The sequence below is a fragment of the Harpegnathos saltator genome, unplaced genomic scaffold, assembly GCF_003227715.2.
Source record: "Harpegnathos saltator strain DR-91 unplaced genomic scaffold, Hsal_v8.6 scaffold140, whole genome shotgun sequence".
Classification (NCBI taxonomy): domain Eukaryota; kingdom Metazoa; phylum Arthropoda; class Insecta; order Hymenoptera; family Formicidae; genus Harpegnathos; species Harpegnathos saltator.
In genome coordinates this window covers 692,807-712,367 of record NW_020229918.1, presented here as the reverse complement: position 1 = coordinate 712,367, position 19,561 = coordinate 692,807, and the positions used below count along the sequence as shown (strand labels likewise).

The following is a 19,561-nucleotide window of genomic DNA, read 5'->3' as shown; positions in this document are numbered from 1 at the left end:
CGCTCCTTATTCTTAGCTCTCACCACTTTCTTAGGTACAGAGTGCTCCTCGAGCGATACTTATTTCGCGATAGACGGAGTCGAGTCAATGGCGAGCGGTCCCGACGGTGAAGAAGCTACATACATGCTTGTCGCGTGCATGTACATGCGCTCCCGTGCGGGACGCGAGCGCGCGCGCACACACACACACACACTACACAGCAGGCTGTGTAGTGGGATTGCAGCTTTTATTGCGTTTCAAGGTTTGTTAGCACTGGCCCGTGGCGAAACTCGTTCGCCTCCCGGATCTTTGTCCGCTTTATCATCTATCTTCATTTCTTGCCGCTCCGGTGGCACGGCGTCCGCCCTGACCGCCTTACTTCGCCTTACGGATGCACCGTGTAAACATTCGAATGATGAAATTAAGTGATCAAGTGAGGCCGGAGGAATCCGACTCAGCTCGGCTCCTGTGTATATATGGCGATCGTCCAACTTATCGCTCATGCGAGTGTGTCAAACTCAAATCCGCCGGTCTTAGGTACGTTAAAGGGCGCGCGCGTATGCGTATGCGGGTGTGTGTGTGTGTGTGTGTGTGTGTGTGTGTGTGTGTGTGTGTGTGTGTGTGTGTGTGTGTGTGTGTGTGTGTGTGTGTGCGTGCGTGTGAGTGTGTACATTTTGTATACGTAAGTATACAAGTGCGGTTTCTCGCCCCCATATTGCGCAAGCGGTATTGAACGAGTTGGCGGAACATGGCCAAGAGTGAGAAAGATAGAGAGAGAGAGAAAGAGAGCGCGCGCGCAAGCGGTACAGTCGCAATGTGCGGCAGGGGTGGGTGGTAAGGAAGACGAAGGACGGAATACGCCGTTTCATTTGTTTGGTGTTCCTCCGGGGTATTAGAGAACGTGCCGGTGGATACGTGGTATCCGTATAGACATCACCTAATAGAAGCAAAGCAATCTGATGAAACCAATAAGCGTGAAGGAATGCGGGCGCCTTCTCTCTCTCTCTTTCTCTCTCTCTCTCTCTCTCTCTCTCTCTCTCTGTCTCTCTGTCTCTCTTTCTCCCTCCCCCTGTCTCTCTCTTTCTCTGTCTTTCTCTCTCTTCCTTTTTCCTCCGTCTACATTGTCTTTCCCCTTCGGTATACTTGACTATAGCGTAGCTTCTTCTCGCCTCTGTCGAGCCGCCGCTTCTCGTATCTCCTTCGTTCTCTACGAAACCTTCCTCCCTCCTCGCCCCGCGGCCCCCTCTTTCCCAGCTCAGCCACCTTCGGCCTCGATCTTCTTATTCCGATCTTGGAAGATCGAATACCTGTGCAAACTCTGAACGGAGGTGGGATGATGAACGACGGTGGGCCGAAGGGTGGGAGGGGTGGATAATCACATGGTTCGTGTCAACTTAGGTAACAATCAGACGAGGAGGGGGAGGGGGAAGGTTCAATTTTGGCCGAGAATTTCGTACGAGAAGCGGAAAAAAGATCGCGTTTGTTAATTAAACTGGTCGGAGGTTAGCGGACGGGATGGAGAAGATTTTGGCGTCTCGCGTCGCGCCCTACGAATATATCGGCCGTTTCGTGCGAATTATAAGTTATAAGACAAGAGGCGTCTGTGAGAAAATAATATACGGCACTCGGCGAGTATACGGCGGTATACGGCGAGAGAAAGGAGAAATCCCCGCTTGTTCCAAAATCAAAATGTGGACGCTCGTCGTCTTTTTATTTCTTTCCGTATCTTCGAGTTTTCCTTCGAAATTTCCAACGTCGGAGAAAAGGAGATATTGATAAAGTTTGCTCTATTTTATTTATTTACTCGTATTAATTATTCGGCATTTATTTGCTGCACGTATTTTACCCCCATCATTCGAATACGTTACATAATAAATACATTGTTCGTTGAAATTAATAATGAGGGTTAAATATATACATAGATAATAATAATTGTTGGTAATATTGGAATAATCAAATATATCGAACAGTTCCGAGCTAAGTGCTTTTTCGAGCTTCTCAGTATGGAGGAAACGGCGAAATTAAAATGAGCCCAATATACTGCAAATGTTGCATCTCAAAATTGCCCTTCAAATGCAGTTCGTGCAAAACGAAAATTTCAGCTCGGATATTGGACGAGTTTCTCGACGGCGAAATTGTCGCGTTCGATACGTCAATCAAAGATTATGTTAAACATCGTTCATGAGTCGCCACGGCAAACGTTGCGCGCGTAATATAAAGACGCGCGGAATAGTATAACCGACGGTGGGCGATTACTGCGTCTGTCGTTTCCTTTTATCTGTTCGAATCCGGGATTAATCTCTCGTCTCTTTGTGAAAGAGGTTCTTTTACTACTCGATGTAGCCGTTCCTTGAGTAGAGAGTTAAAGGCAAAAGGAATGAGTAAGATAAGGAAGAGAAGATAGAGAGACGGCTGGCTTCCTGTCCTCCAGAACCTGCAGGATCCATCCTCGCTTTATTCTCCTTCATTCTTCAGGAGCAGCATTTTTTATGCGGTCCGACCGCGCCGAGATTCATCCGAGAGAAGGAGAGAGAGAATATATGTGTGTGTGTGTGTGTGTGTGTGTGTATGTGCGCGCGCGCGTGTTATTTTCTTCGTTACGACATGAAAAACCAACAACACATATACGGATACGCACGCACACACATACACATGTATATATGTACGTCCGACGCGTTTTCCGATATCATTTAATAACTTCTCGTGAAAGTCAATCATCGATCTCTGCCGGTGACTTTTCTCTTTCTCGCAATTACGGGCGCGCGTCCTTCTCTTTCTCTCTCTTTTTCCCTTTTCACTTTTCGATACTCTAATCGTTCGTTCTTACGTGCTTCGACGGAAGTCAAACGAATAGAATCCGCATCCCGTCCCTTTCAAAGTTCCTCATTCTTCAGCGAGGTATATACGTAGTGCCTCTTTTGAAAACTGCGATCTTTGAACGAACAGCCGTTAGCGAGATAGACCCCCCACGGGGTAGCAAACGCTCGAGAGCAATAACGCTCCGCGGAAATATTTCAGAAATGTGAAGTTTGCAACTAATGAAATCGAGTTTGCGGACCGATCCCGCCCCCCGGCTTTACCATGGCTGGTACCGCGGCGAATCGACCGAAATAACACGGTGGATACGGAAAACGGCCATCATCGATGTTAATGCGTTAACCTCTCGCGCACTCTTTCTCTCTCTCTCTCTCTCTCTCTCTCTCTCTCTCTCTCTCTCTCTCTCTCCCTCCCTCCCTCCTTGTCTCTCTTTCTCGCGCCGAAGAGATAAGAGAAAACTCATCACACTCGATATATCGACCGGTGACGCATGAAATTTCCAATATTCGCGATACCGTTAACGGTACTGTGAATAATGCGCGTGATACGGATACACGATAATGTCGTGTAAGATAGAGGAGTTCACCTTCCAACTTGACAGTCGCGCAGATAATGCATATATTAAAGCACGTCTACAATCTAACTTTGGGGAATAGACGATGTCGTGGTCTAATTGGCCGACGTGCGCCGAAGGCGAATTAGCTCGACTTCTTCGCCGTCGTTCATGTCGAGTGATAGCGGTTACAACACTACCGCGCGCTCGTGCGGACGTTACGACAGTGCACAGCCCTGCAAGGGGGATGGCTCTGTCGAGGTGGCGGCGCCAAGGTACACACAGACTTCAGAACGAAAGGCGAAAACAGATTTTCGCGACATGTTCGCGCACTCGACGACATTGCTCCCGCTCGGCCGATCGTGCTCGACGAGTGCTCTCGCTTGTCGACACGCTCTTTCCACCGCCTTTCCTCGCGCGTCCCTACTCGCCCTACTGCGCTCAAAGCAGTTTGAGCGACGCGTCTAAATATAGGCACACGGCCGCGCACTGATTATTATCGCCGAATGGCGGGTGTAAATCAGACTTCGAGATCTCGGCATTGTTACGCAACCGGCGTATTAACGACCATTTCGCCGTGTTTCCTGCGTGCTCAAAGTGCCGGCAGCGGTCGCGAGACGCGGCGCGCGAGTAGCGCCCGCGCTCCCTCAGCCGGCGATGCACAGTGTAATTTCACGGTGCCGTCGGTGCAATTCGCGCTTTCGATATGCCACAATTTCTGCGCGAACCGTTATATGAATTACGGCGTGGGTAGGAAACCTGCTCTCCCTCTCTCTCTCCCTCTCTCTCTCTCTCTCTCTCTCTCTCTCTCTCTCTCTCTCTCTCTCTCTCTCTCTCTCTCTGTCTGAATGGAGAGCCCACAACCGAGGTTCCCCGGATGCGCGAGCGGACGGAGTGCGGCAACAGCGGCACGAGCAGCAGCAGCAACAACAACAAGTACGGACAAATGTAACATGCACGGAGGAACATGTTTGCCGTGAACTATGCCGATGTCTCAACTGATCGCTAACGTTGAGAACGTCGAGACGCCGTGGAAAGAGAGACGAGAGAAAGCTGCGCACGGTGAGATACGTGTCGTGCTCTCGGATAGATAGACGAGTTAAGTTCGCCGCCAAGTTTTTTAAGAAGCCGAACGCACCGCTCGTACAGGCTCGAGTACATTATGTATACGCGCATACATACATGTATATATTAAAGATACAACGAGAGCGCGATAATACGAGCGGAGCGAGAGCGGAACGTCCCGATGCCAGGAGCACGCGGAGAGAGAGAGATAGAGAGAGAGAGAGAGAGAGAGAGAGAGAGTTTCTACGCGAAGACGCACAAAGATGCGTGAGGAAAAAAAAAAACGCAGAGGCGACGGGGGATCGCGCGAATCGCGGCGTAAGCTCGTACAGCTCGAAAAAATGAAACGTCGCTTCCGGCACAGCTAGACCGCGGAAACGACCGCGGGATCTGCGCGTTCCATCGCGCGCGATCGCATCGCTTCGGTTCCGACAATGGCAGTGAGACAGAGTAATCGCGTTTTCGGATCCCTTTTTGAGCCCCGTCTTCTTCTCGCCCTCGCCAGCCCTTGGTCGCTTATCAGTCGCCATTTGTCGAAAGCGGCTGAGGTCTCGGCGAGTAATGCGCCGACTGCTTACGCCGCCGCCGCTGATTGTATCACAATCGCGCGCGCGCATCGACGTGTATCTCGCCCGCAGAAGCGGCCATTCGCGAGAGTCAGGGTAATCACGTCGCTGCTACGTTTCACCCCGCCGAGAGCGGAATACCGATGAAAGGAAAATTCGTCTGTCCGTATACGTCGGCCGGCCGGCCGTCGGCTCGCGGCACGTAAACTCGGCAAATACACCTCGCGCCCTTGAAACATCCTCGCTCTCCACGGCGCGCGGCGCCGATTTTCTCTGGCCGCTCCTTTCTTTTCTCCCAGGAAATTCATAATACCGAACTCCTACGGGAATATGCTGATTTTACGAGCGCGCTGCTATGCCGGGCGTCGGGCAATATTTTTCGAAAATTGTCGGTGCTGTGAAGCACGTAATCGCGACTCAATTTTCACTTTGAAAGGAACGCCCATACTTCGCCTCTCCTCCTCGAGTCTTTTTTCTCGCTCGCTCGCTCGCTCGCTCTCTCTCTCTCTCTCTCTCTCTCTCTCTCTCTCTCTCTCTCTCTCTCTCTCTCTCTCTCTCTCTCTCTCTCTCTCTCTCTCTCTCTCTCTCTCTCTCTCTTCCTCTCCCTATCCTCCCGCTGCACACACCCCGGATACTCGTCCCCCTCGATATATGCACCTTCTCTACATTTAATCGCGTATATCCTGCCCGCTCTCGCCATTACTTCGTACTTTGCACATTACTTTCACCCTTCTCTCCTTTTTACGCGCTTTATTAAATGATGTCTAACCATCCGGACGGCAATCTTGCACACTTGTGAGATAGATTATGACCTCCTTAACCGAAAGAGAAAGAAGGAGGGCAAAAGGGAACGAGAAAGAGGGACAGAGGGATCGGGCGCAGAAACGGGCGAGCGAATGAAGAGTTTATTCGCGAGAATTATGAAATCATTGTAAACAACTATCCCCCGTCAGAGAGAGGGCAAAGAACAGCTAAGCTGTACGGTAATAAAATGGTCAAAATAGTGCTATGAAAGAGAGAGACAGAGAGAGAGAGAGAGAGAGAGAGAGAGAGAGAGAGAGAGAGAGAGAGAGAGAGAGAGAGAGAGAGAGAGAGAGAGAGAGAGAGAGAGAGAGGGAGCCTTAATGATGTGCAAATTTGTAAGACACTCACACGTCGCGTAGCCCCTAATGTAAAATATAAAATATGCAAACAGAGAGATAACAAGTTTCATTGATCCATGTACATTGAAGCTTCTTAGGAAGTCTCAAGTGGTCCCGAACAGTCGACGGAGACTTACGATCAAAACTTACCTGTCGTAGATTTCGCCGAGGTTCTCAATTAAAAATTTATCACGCGCCGATCTAATTTCATCCGCACATAATGTCAAACATGAGAGAAACCCACATCTTCAGCGATGTGACTTAAAGCGTAGAAAGAAGGGGGGGGGAGGGGGAGCGTGAGAAAGAGAAATGAAAGAGCAGCGACGTAAGCTGTCGCCGGCTGAAGAGATACGGGAGGGCAGGAAGAGAGAGAAAGAGTGCGAGCGAGGAGGGATGAAGACGCGCGTGTCACACATCATTGTGCAAACAAGCGTGGAAAAACGCCCCCGAAGTCAATTCGGTGCAGCGAAGGCGGAGGAGGACGAGGCGGCGTGGAAAGGACGTGCCGTCAGTCGTGGATGCATTACCTTCCGCTGGGCGTCTTTTACGACTTTTTAGGAAGTCACAACAAAGTTCGACAGCGAGTTTCGCACAATGGCTCCTCGCAATCGCGCAACCCCACCCTTTGCCGCCGCCTACCTTCTTTCGTCGGCTACCTTCTCTCTCGCTCTCTCATCGGCGCGGACATTCTCTCCACCAAGCGCGCGGCATTGTCTTTGCGCGTCGTCCGTACCGTTCCTGGTAAATACGAGCGGCCGACACGAAATCCTTTATGCCGATTATCCTCAATAAAGTTTCCGTGGCGCTCGTTAAACTGTTTTGAGATTACCGCGGCGCGAGCGTAATTGAGTTTCCAAGTGGAAGGAGGAGGTTTAATTTCGTTAAAAAGAGTTGGTAGGTAGGTGGATGGGTGGAAGCGAGTGGGCGAGGGCGGGGGTGAAGGTACGCCTCGACTCGGGTCAACCCGACGCGACAAAATGGGGTTACTAAAACGAAGTTTGCCGAGGCAATATAGCCGAATCTCTTATTTCTGTCGTTCGATAATGGCCAATGTCTTCCGTGGATATCCAGAACGACGAAACGTTCGCGCGCGCGCGCGCGCGCTTCGTGCGATCCGTAATAAAAATATCTCGCGATTTCGCCGAACGATGTGGAACGGCGGAAAAACTCGTACGGCTCGTTCGTTTAGACGGCGAATGTAACACTCGCGTTACATTCCGTCATACTCGGAGTTCTCGCTAAGGGACAGCGAAAAAGGAGTTGCACATCGGGAAACTCGTTACGGAGCGCGTTCCGCAAACACTTCTCACGCTCTAAAACGCGCATTATCCGCGCGAAGCTCGCGTATAGACTCTTCGCACGCGGCCATCTCCCTCCGTATCCGCACGCCCCTTGCCATCTCGCGTTCCCTTTTATTTCAGCCGATAATTTCACATATTTCGCTCGCGAGTCGCGGTTAGCGCGAGCCATAAAAGTGCCGGCGGGATAAACCGGTACGTCTTTCGCCGCGAGAACTTGCCGAGAGAAAATCTTTCTCTCTCTCTCTCTCTCTCTCTCTCTCTCTCTCTCTCTCTCTCTCTCCCCCTCTCTCTCTTTCTCTCTCGGTATCGTCTCGAGCAACGCGCGCGGCTGCATAATTCGCCTTGATCACGAAACGGCGCCGCGGACAGTTACGTCGTTGGGGAGCGTCGTCGTCGTCGTCGTCGTCGTCGACCGTCGTCGAATCCCTCTACAAACCACCAACGGCACCAGCATCGACTCCTAACCCCGACGAATCGATGCTGACCGATAATAATATTCCATTACAGCAGCAAGACCGTACATCACCGGTCGTCACGCGGACTCCCTTCACGTATACCGTCCACGATGGGCGATAGCATCTACATGAGGCGTTAATTACGTACCGTTCTACCGCGTTACACTGGCACTCAAGATATCCCGAGTGCCGTAGCCGAACAAAGACGGTGGAATCGTCAACTCGATCTTTCTTTGCCTCCTCTCTTGCCCGAGCTCTCGCTCCCACATTCTCTCTTTCATTCCCTCCCCCCTTTCTCTCTCTCTCTCTCTCTCTCTCTCTCTCTCTCGCTCCTCTCTCTTTTTCTCCTGCTCCCTCGGCGAGATCGCGCGCTGTGTGCTCTATCGCGGGTCGCAAACGTAAGATCAAATTCCAGCGTTTATTCAAACTCGCCGCCGGCGCGCGATCCTTCCGATCCTTTGCACCTCGCATCGTTGCGCGATAGGAGTAAGACAGATGCGCCGGCCGGATATGAGGGATCGCGTCCGTAACGACGAACGTGTAACTCGAACGACACCTCCGAGCCGGCGCTCGGTGCGAACGCGGACGATTGGCGATCCCCGCGAGTCCCAGATAGTTTTGCGAAAGCGCACGAATCAATCATCCGTCGTCGCGGACGAGTGTCTGATTCTTCTAACGAACGAACGGGGAGAGTGATCGCGCCCGGGTTCGAGAGCTCGACGGGAGTTAGCCGTGTTGTTCTCCTTTTTCCCCGCAGTCTCTGCTCATCCGCTCTGAATGAACTCGCTGGTGCTTCCTCGACGCCTCGACGCCTCGAGTCAAGAAGGACGAGAGCGCACGTTTCATAGCAACATGGAAGAATCGTGAATGAATGCGCATCTCACGCGCGCGTTCGGTTCTTAGAGAGGCATAGAGCTGCTCCTCCTAGTTAGATTTCCGCACTTCAATGCCGAGCTAACTCGCGCCACGTGTAAGGCTGCAGCTCTCTGTTATAAACACATTCTGTGCGTCAATTGGCTTGATTCTAGTGCCTGCGCGGAATAGGTAATCTGCGCGTTTCAATTATAAACCTAGAGCTACACGAGATATAGCGTGCTGTGTGCGCGCGCGCGCGCACTCGCGAGCGAGCGCTCGCGCGAGCGTATTCCAGACTTTACCTAGGCTTCGGAGCACGGAGATACGCGAGGAATTGATAATTTGCAGTCTCTAACGAGACGCTTGCTGGATTATTATACACGTATGGCACGATTCTGTTAATGGATATTCTGTATTCCGCGTAATCGGGCATTTTCCAGACCACGTTATTTCAAGCAACGGTCGTATCTCCGCGAACGAGCGCGCTGCTCGCTCGTTCGCTCGCAGCCACGTGATTCCCCCGCGGCCGTTAAGCGCGCGAGCGACTTTTCAGGCACTGTTATTCGAATTTTCTCCGGGATTGCGATCGAGAAACGTACGACGTTGGAATTGATTTAGCGAGGACTGCGCGCATCCCGCAGCGGCAGCCAATACATGGAAGAAACAGCGAGCCGCTGGACGGGAAAATAGATAGTGACAGATTCAGTCGATGGAAAAGAATTGTGCAGCGGGTGTCAAAGGATTTTACCGCAAGGAGAACATGGAAGTTCTCCGCGACGGCTCTCTCGCGACGGGCGATTTTAGCGAGCGCTGTCGGCTCGGCTGATCGAAATTCCCTTTGATTATTAACAGTATAAAACGCACGTGTGTGTTTTATACACACACACACATACACACACATATATATATATATATACACACACACACACACGCGCGCGCGTGTGCGAATATTCTTCTCTACTCTTTTCCTTCGCGACATTATTAATAACGACGTAAAAGCGAAGAAGAGGAAAGGCTAACCACGCAGGAAGGGCCGAGCGACGTGTTCCGTCGAGGCGGTGTAATTTCCCGAAACAAAACTTCTTGATCGCGACTTGTCTTTATTGCGGTGGGTGGCGATCGTTAGGCGTACCGGTAATAAATTCCCAAATATCTAGGATCGAGTAAAATCCGGGATTACAAAGAGCAATCGTAAAGTTGCTCGGGTGAGCTCGAGTAATGTTATCTTATCTGCACCTAGAGCGATTCTCATTAACCCGCCGTCGCGCCATTACGCGTTACGCGAAATTGCTCCACCTCCTCTTAAGCGAAAAGTTAACCCCGACATATTTGATATTGAAATACTTGTGCATATCACTCACCGCTGTTGTTGCAAGATTCGGCCTTAGCTGAGGCTGCCCTGCGCCCTGCAATGAGAAAAAGAGTTTTTCGGTCAGAGACGCCATATCGACGAGAAGACGCGTGCGAATTTTTTTTCTTCCTTTATTTTCTACGCTTCCCGCTTGCGCGTACACGCGACGTAGATTGTGACGTTCTCGACGTCTCGTTTCAGCACCCGCGAAGAAGCGAAAAAAGAAAAGAAAGGGAAACAATATCCGAGCGGCCGATTATTATGCACATATCGTACGACTAATAATCTGGCGCCGAGCGTGAGGAATGTAAATTTTCGTTTCCCTTCGGACATAAGGCAAACCGCCATTCCTCCCGCATCTGGAAATATTCAAGCTGCGAACGCGTAAAAATTCAAACTCTGTCTTATCAAAGTAAGGAATAAGCGCCGTCGCCGTCGTCGTCGTCGTCGTCGTCGTCGTCGTCGTCGACGTCGGTACGCGACCGTCGGTGAACTTTGTAATGTGACATATAGTCCCCACTCCTCTTCGCCCGTCGGTCGTACGCGAACGCGGGATACCGAATTTAAATTCTTTTCGCAGTTTCCCGAGAATCCACCTTAGAAAATGAGCGATGAAGGCGGGGGTGGGTGCGAGGTGTGCGACTGCAGCTGCAGAGAGAAATATTAATTCCAGGTCTTTCTCTCTCGCTTCTCTCTCTCTCTCTCTCTCTCTCTCTCTCTCTCTCTCTCTCTCTCGCGCGCGCGCGCGCGCGCTACGTAAGGAGGCGCGACTGTGTGTGCCACTCATATTCCGCGTACGTAGTGGTAACGGACCCATGAGAGTGGTAGGTCGGCAGGGAGACGAATAAATTTCCGTCCTGCGAGTCGGTAATGGAAGAAATGGCGGGGCACGCGTGGTCGGGTTAACAACGCGCACGAGGGTGGATTGTTAAATCAGGATAGGCTCGGATAGAGTGTACATCTGATATCTGTGTGTGTGCGCGCGCGCGCGCGTGTGCAGCCACTGGCACGGAAAACACGCGCGGTCTTATCGACATTTGCGAGGAGGGATGCAACGGCCAGACAATGGACAATGAAGTCACGGAGAAAGTGCGAAGTTTGTGGAGTAAAGGGCTAAATTAACGCGCTCGTTGAAGCGTAGCTTCGCCGAGAATGCGCGGGGCAATAATAAAGAGCCAGACATTTATACGAGCGTGTGTCCTACCGCGGAATATCTCGCCGGTATCTTATCAAATTTTAACGACGCAGGATTTACATAAGTATCCGGCATAGACTCCACCACGGTATCGACGCGATTTCTCCGTGAACTGTGAAGCGAGTGAGCGTTCGCAAGGTAAACCTTGCGGATGCAAAGTTGAAAAAATAGCAAAAAGAAGAGAAAAAGTGGAAGAATCGCACACAACGTCGGGGGCAAAATTTGCAACAGAGAGACAACCGCTCGGATCCTCTAATTTATGCAAATGCGTTCCCTTTTTTGACTTGAGCATGCGCGACACGCGCTCGTTCTCGCGCAATTCCACGTAGCAAATCGCAGCGACGGCCCGGTCTCTCTCTCTCTCTCTCTCTCTCTCTCTCTCTCTCTCTCTCTCTCTCTCTCTCTCTCTCTCTCTCTCTCTCTCTCTCTCTCTCTCTCTCTCTCTCTCTCTCTCTCTCTCTCTCTCTCTCTCTCTCTCTCTCTCTCTCTCTCTCTCTCTCTCTCTCGAAATGTCAATGCGATCGCATCGGGCCACCGAAACGACTCTCTCTTTCACGTCTGACTTTACTACGGCGCACGTACACACACACACACACACACACACACACACACACACCGGTCGCCGCGCCGCGCCGGTGTGTGGGGGAGGAGGAGGGAGGGAGCGCAGAAATGCAGCGGCGCGATGTGGTCAGATTCGCGAGTAGTTTCAGCCGATTGCTGACCGCGTACATTTTGCGGACAATGCTTTCCGGGAAACGTATCCTGGATCCAGTTTCCCCCGCGGGAATGGGGCGCGGGGATGAACGGTCGAAGAGATAGCGCCGGCCCCCTGCACATCGGTTGCATCGTCATTCGATGCGTAACTACATCCAATTGCTACCCGACAAACCTTCCTGGGAATTCAGCGAGCCGTGGAGCACCCGTGATGGTTACACCACGACGGAAGAAGGAAGACGGAGGAGGAGAGAGTAAGAGAGAGAGAGAGAGAGAGAGGGGGGGGGGAAGAGCGCGAAGAGCGACGACGGCGAAGGAGAAGGTGATGGAAGAAGAATAAGAGAGAGGCATTACACGCAGACTATGGTTTATAGCACAAAGTGCAGCGAGCGGCTTGGCACTGCCATTTGCCGAGTGACATATGCTTGGAAAGGGAGGCCGCTTGGACGTCCGAACGGCGCAGCGGAGGATATAAAATCCATCACCATCGCCTCCAACGACTGACTGGTCGATACGACGTCATCCTCGTCGGTGTCGACGTCGTCAACGTCCCCGTCGTCGACTTCTCTCTCGAGTTTTCTCTCTCCGTCTCCCTCCCTCCCTCCCTCTCTCTCTCTCTCTCTCTCTCACTCTCTCATACACACACGCACACATCGACACCTCGATGAGTCTCTATTCTTCCCTGTCTCTCGATCTCCCTTGAAAACTACTCCGCCTCTTGGACGGCTCTTTAATATCGCCCCGACTGTTGCTCGCTTCCTCATTCGGCCAAGTATGCATCGCGTAAACTATCGATGCCTGCCGACTCGGCGGAGCGGACTTTATCGCCACGGTCGCGCGGTTTGTCATTAGCAATTTTCCCGTCTAACACGCGTGCGATACGATCCGACCTCCTGTTATCCGTACGAGCGGAGCGTTGTCCCGCTCTCCGTACGTGGGGAGCAGCAGCAGCAGCAGCAGCAGCAGCAGCAGCGTCGCGCGTTGCGCCGCGTTCTATCACCGGTAGTTATTAACTAATTGAAGTTATTATTTCACGGTCATAAAAGCGGGGGAATACGAGCGCCAGCGTACATCCACCAGCGTCTGGTCACGACGAGGATGACGCCGCGCGCGCCGTCGAGCACGCTGGCACGCCTCTCGCGGAAGGCGAGCGAGAAGTCTCGCCTCGCGCGAGGCATCGCCCAGCGTCCACGAGGGGCTGCTAGAAACGGAACTTGACCGTCGTCGGACATCGCGCCTCGTCGTCCGAGCGTTTCGATCTATTATATGACCGGTACACGACCGGCTCTCTCCCTCGTCGTGCGATGCCCGTGTGCGCTCTCTTTCTCTCCTCTCTCTCTCTCTCTCTCTCTCTCTCTCTCTCTCTCTCTCTCTCTCTCTCTCTCTCTCTCTCTCTCTCTCTCGGCGTGGTCACGGCGTGGTCGTGCGCGACGAACGGTATGGCACACGCTTCCGCGGTAACTCCATAGCGCGGTTATTATAAATTCCCCGGGAGTAGGCGCGGAGTAGGTAGCCACGTAGCTACATACTTGGATAATAGTCTGAAACAAGCACCGCCACGAGAAGGGCGAGGTCAGCTTGTCTGTCGCATATTAAAGACACCGGGTCTTGTATCTCTCCCCTTTGGCGCGAAGGGCAGGCAGGAATGCGCATACGAGAGGCTGCTGCCCCGCGTAAGTGGCTCGTATATCCGACGGATAGCTTTCTCTCTCTCCCGCTCCCCCCTCCCCCCTCCTTTCCTCTTCCTCTCTCCCTCTCTCTCTCTCTCTCTCTCTCTCTCTCTCTCTCTCTCTCTCTCTCTCTGTCTGTCTTTCTCACCGTATGCTCATGTATCGACGAGCAACCGGAAGAAGTTAGCCCGGGCACCGACGGCGATACGGTCTATTGCCGAGCGAGAGCGCGTTCGCGGACTCGGCGCGGCTTGCCGGCGCGAGTAAATTAAAGGCGCGCGGCGGCGACAAGCGCATTGTTACGCCGCCTGATATATACGTCTGTTTGCAGCGCGAGCGAGATCGCGCCAAGGGGGAGCCGTGAAATGTAACATTATAAAAGTCGGCAAATGATTTCGCACGTGATAATCTCAGGCGCGATCTAGACTCGCTGGCTCTGCCAGCCGTCGCGCCGCGATAGGCGCCGTTGATTCTTCTATAATTAGGTTTGCCAATTTGCGGTCTCGGGATAATACTACTTTATTGTTTTTTTTTTCTGTTGCTCCTTGTCGCTCCTCCTCGCTTCCTCTTTCTCCTGCCCCCTCCCTCCTCTCTCTCTCTCTCTCTCTCTCTCTCTCTCTCTCTCTCTCTCTTTTCAAGGCGTCGGGGAAAAATCGCGTGCTAACGTCCGGCTATCGTTTATTAGTACGTTGATCAGCGTCTCTCAGAGCGGCTGTGTGTGTGTATGTGCGCTCGCTCCGTAATTACGTAGCTGTTCGCCGGTGCTTTACCGTTTTAATTCGCTCGGTCGCGGATTACGAACGATCTTTTCATGCAAACTACACGCAACGTGTACGGAATTTCGGCGTAAATTGGTCGTGCGAAACGCGCGCAGAATGCCGCATTGCGTGTACGTGTGTGTGTGTGTGTGTGTGTGTGTATGTGTGTGTTTGCGCGCCGTCGCAGTTTGCAAGTAGTTCGTAGATAATTAACGTCATGTGATCCCTGGGAAGCGTCTTACCTACTCGCGTTATCGGGCCGAAGTGCGCCGCTAGAGAGACGCTTTGTTCCTTACCGGTAGCTCAATACTGTCAAGGGAAGTATACATCGGCGGTTGACCGTAAAATTAGTGGAACGTCTTGGCAACTTGTTCGCGGTAAAACTGATTTCGCCCCCGCTCCCCCCCTTCCCGCGTACGAAAGCGTCGAGTTACGTCACGGACTTTCGATTAAATTCTCAGGTCGCTGACGAGAGGACGAGAGGAAGGGGAGGACAGGGCGGGTGTTCGCGTTTAACACATCGGTAGGCAGATTACTTTTCTCCGGACATGTCGGTGCGGGGCGCAGGGGAGGGGAGAGGCTCGAGACGTGTCCCATTCTCTTCCGACCCTGATCGGCCATTAACGAGCGCGAGTCGCCTTTAGCGTTCGCCCATTGATCGTGAAAAAAACAGAAAGAAAACTCCCCCCGGCGCTTGTTCGTTGCTATCGTCTGCTTTAACACGATTAAGAGGGCGAGATCCCCGCGAGATCCAGCAAGACTGTTAAAACCGGGTCGAGTTTTCCGGAAGACACGGGCGATATTTTAGACGTGCCCGCGGCAAATTTCGGGCCGTTGCACCCGCCCGCCGCCCCGCTCGTCGTTTCCTCCCGCTGTGACCCTTCTTCTCGCCCGCCACTGCCCTCTCTACCCTCCGGATCATCCTCGGACCGACCATAAGGCGAGTGAGCACCGGCCCGTAAAATTTCCATAAAGATCACGGCGCCTCTTCGCCTACCCCTCCCCCCTCCTCGCCCCCGTACCCCGCGTGAAGTGTCCGTACAAAGGACCGTTTTATGAATTCGCGCGAGATCTATCCGGTTGAAACGTTGAATAATATGCACCTGCTGCGGCCATTGAATGAGCTACGCTCAGTCGTTCGCCCTTAACCCCCGTCCCGGGAGTCACGTTCCTGTCGAATATTCGCCTGAATTCCCTCACGTTTTATCGCTCGAGCCCTGATTTCCCCGCGATCGAACCGGCGGTGGCGGCGGTGGCGACGGCGGCGGCGGCGGCGAGAGCCCGTGGACCGGACATAATCGCGGCCGTTTCCGCGATGTGCGATTCCGCGGCACCGAATTCCACAGCATTTACAAAACTGCAGCGACGCGCGCGGAATCCGGTACAATCGGCGCGCGGTACAATCGTTTCTTCGTGCCTGCGATATTCCGCCCGCCGTCCTTGCAACGCGCGATTTCGCAGCGCTGATTGATGAGCGTGATCGTACGTATGATCGTACGCTCCTTCTCTCTCTCACTCACTCACTCTCTCTCTCTCTCTCTCTCTCTTTTATCAATTTTACGAGCAAACTCGCGGACAAACAGCGTAAATCAGCGTCGTTATTCGGCACACCTACGTACCGTAGCTTACGTACAATTCGCGATTCACGGGCCTAAACGATATCAATGCCGGCGGTCGTGCGCACCAGCCACGCCGCAAAAATATTAATTAACCGCAGACCGCGCGTCTCGTAAAGAACGTGGTCAGAGTTGGTATGCGGAGTGCGGTGCGCGAGGCAACAACCCTATTCATTGACCTAGCCAGTTAACCGACCTGAGCTCCTTGCATAGGTAGCCTACATAAATTGCCGGCGACCGGTGTACCGTGCGGGATAACGCGACGGAGGGACACGGCGACGTACGTACGCGAGGATAGCGGCGAGGCATCGACGTTTTTGCTGCAGTTTCGGCCCGAGCAAGATGGCCGATCGCTGTTGGCGAAATCGCCCGCTACGCCCTTTTCTCCTCCGCGAGAAACCGATATTCGGCCGCGCTACGTGTTTGTTTCGTTAGATCGCAACGCGAATAAATACGGCGGAGGAAAGTGACCGCCTCCGCGCGTTTCGCGCTGCGAGATTTTCTCTTTTCCGCCGACTGCAGGGAGGAAGAGAGAGAGAGAGAGAGAGAGAGAGAGAGGGTAAGCGAGTGTTTCGACATCAGTAACGAGAAAGCAGAAATACACGCATGGGAAAAATCCTCGCAGGTAAACATAGTGATTATTACGAGACAAGACTCGAGGAAGAATTGCGGTGAGGAAGAACGACTTAGCGAAGACTAGGGAAGAAACTGCAGCTGAAAGCGAGAAAGCTCCTTTGAATCGCGTCGCGACGACCCCGCGGACGACCATGCGTCTCGAGATTGAAAGACCTCAGTGGACATTAGCCGCAATTCAGGAGACGATGTTTTCGACGAGTGCACACGGCGTTTCCGGCATACACGTTTCCGGCACGGAGATTACGCGTGATACTCCGCGCGGCATTTGCCGCGGCGGACGCGCGAACAGACGCACGCACGTACGCACACACACACACAGAAGACGTAAGACGACGTCCTTGCAGTTCGCTCATCATGCGCATTCATCGCGGCGGCGGCGAAAACGGCAGTCGTTTATACGCGGGACTCGCGCATATACGGTTGCATTTACGGCGAATGCACCAGCTTCTCGGCCGCGCGTTACCACGGCGAGGCGTTACGTGTTATTTTGGCGCCTGCCTTAACCAGACGCATATTTCAAGCGTCCCACTTTCTTGTCACAGATACAAGACCGCCGGGCAGGCGCAGGCTGCTACCTGGCAAAAGGAGCTCACTCGTTGTTTTGTTTATGCGCGCGCGCGCTCGTTCGCTCGCTCGCGAGCGCATGCTGCAGTATGCGCACGCCGCTACACCGTGCGGCGAACGCCGTAGCGTTTAACGGTACACGCCAGATTGGAACTATCTTACGGTGGCTTAGTCGTCGCTTTTAGCGACGGCGAGCAGAGTCCTACGAGGGAATGTTCCGCATGACGCGGCGATCTCTCTCTCTCTCTCTCTCTCTCTCTCTCTCTCTCTCTTTCTCACGCGCGCGCGCGCTCCGCGTCACCCGCGTCCCGTGGAATTATCCGGGTGATAAACCCGCAAGGATTCGTGACATTAATCTGCAAGACGCACAGCAAGTATCCGGAGCGTAGCGTGGCGAGCGGGAAGAATGCCAGAGTCTCGTATGGGAATATCCTTTTTTCATGCCCGGTTCGCGGGCAGAAAAAGCAAACGGGGCGATACGTCTTGTTCGAGCGGGGGACAGGCGACAGGCGACAGGCGACGCGACGAAAACAACAAACGCGGACCAGTGGACGGGACGACGGTCGATGAGGAAGGTCAGATCGGGAGAAACCAAGCGAACTAGACGAACGGGAATACAGCCTCGGCGCCGGTCCCGACGGCCGCCGATATCTCGAGAACTTTAATTTCCTTAATATGTCAGAGCCGTAACGCAGGAGCAATTAGAATCGAGCGATATACCCGGATAAGGCCTCTCTCTCTCTCTCTCTCTCTCTCTCTCTCTCTCTCTCTCTCTCTCTCTCTCTCTCGTCTCTTTGGCCATCTATATCTATCCATCTCTCTTTCTCTCTTGTGAGTGCCACGTGGCCGTTGACCGGTCGACCGGTGTGTCCAGCCTCCAATTTCCTCCCGTTACCTCGTATCTATACCGTTGCGCTGTATCTCTATACCTACGTTGTCACTCTCCGCCTCTTAGTCCACATCCGCGTATTGCCCTCGCGCGTTGTCCTCGTCGTCGCCTGTGACCCGACCTGAATGTACACAACGGAGGTGAATTGCAATTGCAATTATGCGGGACCCGCGAGAGCAAGCGAGCGGCCGAGCGACGTGGACATCCCCGGTGCGGCGTCTTGTCTCGGATATCGAGACAATGGGTCCTAGGTCCGTTTCATTCGCGGCATTCCACTTGCGACGGATGAAGACGTAAAAAGGCATAAAAGCGTCGCTTTGTTCCCCGAGTCGATCTCCACTGTGAGAGGTCACTATGTGTGCGTGAGAGAGAAGGAGAGAGAGAGAGAGAGAGAGAGAGAGAGAGAGAGAGAGAGAGAGAACTCTAACTCGTATAAACTCGGGACTCGACAGATCGCGACGACAGATGTACTCGTGCGCGTCTCATTCGGCGCGATCGACGATGGCGAGTGGAAATTCTGCTGAGGAACGATGTCATCGAGAGTGCGCGCTCGAGGAGCCTCGGGTGTTCCTTCTTGCGCGTTGCGCAAGATTGTTACCGCTTTACGTGAGAACACGCGGTTTCAACGACGGCCGGCCGACCGTTTTTACATCCGCTTCCTCTCAATTACCTCGATCGCGTTGGATATCATTACGAGTACTAGGCTGTCCAATTAAAATTATTCACGCGATATCGCGTACCATGCGTGCTTGATTTGCCTCTGAGATTAGAATCAAGTGCCTTTTAACACGTGCTTGCGTACAATCACCGTCACCGCCGTCGCCGCCGCCGCCGCCGCCGCCGTTGCCGCAGTTGAGCCGCGCAGCGGCGCGAGACCTTTGCCACGTGATAATATACGGCGGGTGTACACAGAGAAAATTGAATTAAAGTCACTTAAGTGTTTACTCACGTTCTCAATTATACACGATGAACCCTTGGCATCGAAATAATTATCAGTCCATTGCAACCCGTTACTCCGGTGCGCATAGCGCGCAAATCGACCGTACGGTACGGCCTCGCCGCCGTCGTTGTCGAGCCTGTTGTCGTCTACGTCGTTTCGCACATACATTTATATATATATATATATCACACACATACACACAGGTACGTGAAATACCTGCCCGCACCATCGCGTGTGTTGTATGCACCTATCGCGCGTTCATCGAATGTTACAGTGACCACGGGCTCACAGGTATCGCGATCGCGCGAGGCCCGTAGACCCATCCTCATATCGATAGCGGGCGGCAGTTAGCTCTAACGTAATAATTATCATGATTTTCTGTGGATCGGCCGCCCCACCGTAGGTCGCGAACCCTCTACGGGACTGCGGGGCTACGGGATAGGGTATTAGGAGCAAGAATGGCGACCGGACGAATCCGCGGACGAGATTTAATGC

General features: G+C 53.0%; 2 protein-coding genes across 4 annotated transcripts in view; one reads left to right on the top strand and one right to left on the bottom strand.

Annotated features, from left to right (window-relative positions):
• The window catches only part of Atg16 (Autophagy-related 16), a 474,347-nt gene that overhangs the window by 338,376 nt on the left and 116,410 nt on the right, over positions 1–19,561 (top strand). The gene's annotated exons all lie outside the window — the stretch shown is intronic.
• Positions 1–19,561, bottom strand: part of neo (ZP and PAN domain-containing protein neyo) — a 209,382-nt gene that overhangs the window by 146,920 nt on the left and 42,901 nt on the right. Inside the window, exon 2 of one of the 2 annotated variants that reach the window (XM_025308190.1) lies at positions 10,095–10,139. The gene's annotated coding sequence lies outside the window, so the exon portion shown is untranslated. Of the gene's footprint in view, positions 1–10,094; positions 10,730–19,561 lie in introns of those variants that run through there. The other variant, XM_025308191.1, reaches the window with a different exon arrangement.